Raw genomic sequence first — 5160 nt, forward strand, 5'->3', positions numbered from 1 at the left:
TGGGGAACAATTTTCCTGCTATCTGCTGCAGCTTTGGGCGTTATTTTGTTATTAGTTCAGGAACTTCTCTCTTTTTTATGCATGTGATTGTTCAGCAAATTACAGTATTTTAAGTTGTCACCCGAAGCTACCGGTACGCTGATTTCTGGTGTGCTGAATCTGAAATTCCTCTCGCACACCACAGAGACCCGTTCTGGAGCTACTCCACAACGCGAGCGAAAACACCATCAGCGCACCATACCGATTTAAATGACTCGCCGTTACGGGGCCCACAGAACCCCTATAAACAGACTCCATCCGTGCCGCGAGTCCCCACAGCTCCCCAGCGCCCTGGCGAGAGGAGGACGGGGGTCGGACCCCCGGGAGTGGGGGGGGTCAGTGCCTGCGGGCAAGGCTGCTGTGGCCGGGGGTCTGCCCGAGGTGATGCTCTCCGCTTGAGCAGGCTCGTTTCCCTTTACGAACGTCCTCTTTCCCTGAGTCCCTTCACTTCTCCACGTGAAAAACGGGCTCTTGAGCCCTTCCTGCTGGCCACGCTGCACCACCTTCTCATCGTCATGAAAGTTTTTGAAGATTCGTAGAGGATATGTAAGATGAATATTATGATCTCACCTTTTTATTCTTGCTGAATATTTAAAGGTTTTTAGCTCCCTTAAAATAAATCTTTTCCAATCAGAAGGACAGAGGGCTACTGTTTCCATAACAACCACTCCTCAGAAAATTTCCTTTTGGTAAATACAGCAGAATTAAGTGCATCGTTTTAATGTTTAATCCTATTCTGTTAGACATGTATGGAAAAAGGGAAACTTTAGTTCACCTTGCCTCTCTACCATCTGTCTCACTGACCGAAATATAGCTCCTTTCAAACAACCGAAAGACAGTAAAAGAAAAGCTCCTGTGAACTCATTCATTATGCTGTTAAGCAAGCTGATAGGCACCACTGGAAAAGAAATAAGATTGAAAATTGCTGATGTATCTTCCATCACTGCAATTTCCACAAGGTTAGAAAAAGTCACGTTGGATAAAATCTTGGGAGTGCTAAGGTAACAGTCTGGGTAATACATGCAAAGAGGCATTCTCCATTTTGTATTAGGTGCAGAGAAACTAGAAATGAATGCTCCTGGCAGAAAAGCTAAAATAAGGTACGATTTCCCCGATCTGGAGAGGAGAGGAGAGGAGGCAGCTCGAGGGGCCTTGCACCCCATGCAACCTGTCTCGCGGGCGTGAAAAACATTTGTACCCTTCTCATCACAGAAAACCGAAATAGGTTGTTGGAAGAATGGCTGCAGGGGTGAGGGCGTCTCACTCGGTATCACAGGAGCTGAACTGAAATCCGTGCAATGCAGCAGGCTCGCGGAGGTTGGGAAGACGCCGTTTAACTTCGAGCGGCTGGAGCTCGGGCGCATCCCGTAGCGGCGGTGGGAGCTGTCGCCTCGGCTGCTGACGGCCGCAGCCACAGACCCGATGCCCCGTGTGCTGTATTGGATACAGCAGCAAAAATAAAAAAAGGTGTCATTAATGTTCTTTTTTAAATCCTTCCAGGTCATTTCTAGGATGCTTCTGTGTCTTTGTACGTTTGCTCCCAGGCATACTTCACTGAGCAGTTCATTGCCAGAAATGCCTACATATAGGAAAAATATTTACTACAGACGACCTGTAGAAACCAACGCCAGACGCCTGCCGGAGCATTCACACGTTCTGAAACCCAGCACGGAGATCTCAGTTTCTCCAGCCAGAAATGGAAGAGCACCTGACCTGCTAATCAGATCAAAACTGCTCAGATCTCAAATTAAGTCCCCACGTACGAATGAACTATGAAATTGGAATTCTCAGGTTAGAAGTTTTCATGCAAAACTCAGTAAACTGTTTCCACCAACTACAGTTGAAAAAAACCCTTAAACTGCTTTTTGCATATTAGACCTTGTACATTTCTGCCCATTTTTAATAAGAGCAGCTCTGCACAAAGTGTAGTACATAGAGCAGGTAGAATATATTTAGCATATGTAAATACTTTAGTATGGGCTTTTAATAAAATTCACTGCCATGCTACTCTGACTTTTTTTTCTACTACAAAAAAAACCAAAACCCAAACACCAAACCAAAAACCACACACACAAAAAAAAACACCTTGGCTTTAGCCTCAGAAAAGATAAAAAAGCATCTCCGTCCTCACCAAGCAGAGAGAGTACTGCATAACGACCTGAGAAGAAAGAGTATTACAATTCATCTGTTTTTTAACCTCTCAGAATAGTAAATTTGAAGATCTGACTTGCAACCTCAACTGAAAAGCTTCTTTGAAGCTCCTGATCAAGAAAACATTTCATAAAGGCCATTTCTTCCTCAAGATGGCTCAGCACCACTTACGCAACCCAAGGCACGATTCAGGTTGTGCCGGAACATCACTGAACATTATCCTGGGCCACTCAGCTTGAGCGGAGCCTGGGTATCGTAACCTACGCACAGACATCCGTACCGCTGCGTTATCGCATGGAAAAGGGAGCAGAGAAAAAAAGAAATCAAGAGGCAGGCACCCAGTGAAAGAAAAGAAATGCAAGAAAGCAATTAGGCATTCCGAAGTTAAAAGCTATAGAAATATTGTTATGGCAAACACTGATAAACCATAGAACAAGAACAAGAACAAGATCAAAGGATGTGCCCATCGTGTTGAAAGCAGTCAAAAGGAAGAATAAAAACCACTGTACGAGCAGGTTCCTTCATGCTGCTTTTGGAGTACATCACTGACCACTAACCACCTTGTTGTAGGACACGTTGATAAATCCCGGTTTGAAAGGACCTGGTCCTACCTAGCCATTGCCTGATGAAACACAACTCACCTAGCTGAAGGCAGTTATTTTCCTAGAAGTTTTCGAGGGAAATCTGTTCTGGAATTAGGTGAAAACAAAGAGCTATTCTTTTCTCTGCCACAACAACTTTTTTTGCTGCAGCTTCTCATTCCCAGCATTAAGTGCACTTTCCATATCCAAGGCAAGAGGCCGATCTGGCTGCGTTCCACACGTGAATGGCTTTTTCCTTTTCCCAGGTGTGCGAGAGGGTTCAGAGGACAGTGCAATCAAGGAAATACCAACACAATAGGCTCCCTCGGTGAAAGCTGCCTGTGTGTAGCAATACCTTGTGGTGTCTGCAAAGTAATAAGCAGTGGAAAGAGTTGTTCAAGCTAAGAGAAATGTAAATTGCTAAATTTGGACTTATTGTGCCATAAAGCGAACCTCAGCACAGTGGAGGAGCAGGGAAGAGCGAGCCACATCAGAAGTTACAAGACACGCAAGAGTAAGCCGTGCTATTCCATGCTCCTGAAGGCTGACACTTTTACCAGCCAGCTCTGGCTTTTTACTCGATGTTTCAATATCAATGCTTGCAATGTTCTTCTGTCACTTGAGCGCCTTAAAACACCTCTGGGTAATTATAAACAAGAAAAGTCTCATGGAAGGAAAGTGTCCATCTCTTCTAGAGGACTCCAGCGCTCCCTTTGCACAAACACGTCCCAAGGAGCCGTTCAAAGCCTCGGGTGCCAGCACCAGGGTGAAAGAGGAACCTGCCCAGTGATGGGAGCAGCACCCCTGTCCTGCTCCAGCCTCGTACCTCTGCAGCGTGCAGTAATCTCAGCCCTGGGAGCGCTGAGGTCGTTCCTCTTTTCCTTCCCACACCCTGGCACAAGCAGTCCCGCAGCCACTGCCCGGCGACCTGGGTTAAGAGAAGCCCTTGGCTGTGAAGGTCGGAGCATCCCAAAGAGCAGTTCCTTCTCCAGATTCACTTGGCCGAGATAAATTAGGCAAAACACATCAATACGCACCAAAAGAAACAAATCATTTCACAGATAGTCCTATTTACGTGGCTCGCTAACTGAAGAAAATGTGAATTAAGAGGGCTATGCACCGGGCAGGGGAACATGTCCTACTGTGGTCCCATGTCATTGCATCACATTGAACTGTTCATTCAAATTCCCCCCCTGCCTCTCCCCGCCCCCCCCAAAAAAAAAGTGCTCATAAGGTTTATACTGTTCAACAGTAACTTCCAAAAACCTGGGCTCCACTGCCACTCCCAAACAACTGCAGCGTGACGCAAAAAACAGCCAAGATTTTACCTGCGTGTGATTTTACAGATGAATTATGAGATTCCTGTCAGTTCGGAGTTGTTTGTTTTGGAAGAAAAAGCTAAGGAAACAGTCTAGTGGCTTTTAGCTACCCCAGAAGTGCTGCCGTATAGTTCAGCCGATGCCCCGAGGGAGCCAGAACCCGGCTGGACAGGGGCACCCAGGCCAGGAGGAAGGGAACCCCAGACAGACGCGTTGCTGGCTGGGAAGAGGAAGACATTTAAGGAGTAACTATCAGAACCATTAAGGAGTTACAAGGAAAAACATTTTTTAAAAGGCACCAGTGTAATAACTCCCTGGCACAACCCCAGCGGGACGGGGGCTTCTCACAAGGCGACGTTTGGGGGGAAAATAGGAAAGGGTTAGCGCTAAGGATGGGAGCCTGAATTCTGCAAAACAGACAAAGCGATCTCTTGGGAAGTGCTGCCATCCCTTGAGGAACCGAATTCCTCCCGCTTTTCGTAACACACATGCAAATTAAAAACAACTAAATGCGTGTAAAGAGTTTGATTTATCAAGGGTCTAGGAAGTGGGGAATAGCAGTGAATCCAAGACGCTGTAAATCAGCTGTCACAAACTTGGCTCAAACCATCTATGAGAAATTCAATTCCAGTTTGCTAATGCCACTATTAAGTAGTTTGGCAACACGATGTTACAGGGATCGAAAACGCGTTGTGTAATTGATGATTTTACACCGACAATACATCAAAGCAGCAGGGACGGGGAATGCTCCGCAGCAGGGTTCGCCCCTTCGCTTTGCAAACGCGTGGGGATCCACGCCAGCAATGAGCACCAATAGCGCGGTGAGGCATCTTCTTAAAACCGTTTGATCAAAAGGAAGCTGCACAACTTTTATACAACTACACCTGCAGTAATAAGAAACCAAAAGCACATCCACCAACCTGATGGCTTCATTAAACTGAAAGGTCATGTATCTATTCCCTACTGACACAGCTGCGCGTAAGAAAGCCTTAAATTTTACTGCTGTTTCATTGCATGCATCCCATTACAGGCTACATTTTGTGTCTACTCAATTACACATCTAGCTGAAA

Source organism: Balearica regulorum, chromosome 14 (assembly GCF_011004875.1).
Source record: "Balearica regulorum gibbericeps isolate bBalReg1 chromosome 14, bBalReg1.pri, whole genome shotgun sequence".
Classification (NCBI taxonomy): domain Eukaryota; kingdom Metazoa; phylum Chordata; class Aves; order Gruiformes; family Gruidae; genus Balearica; species Balearica regulorum.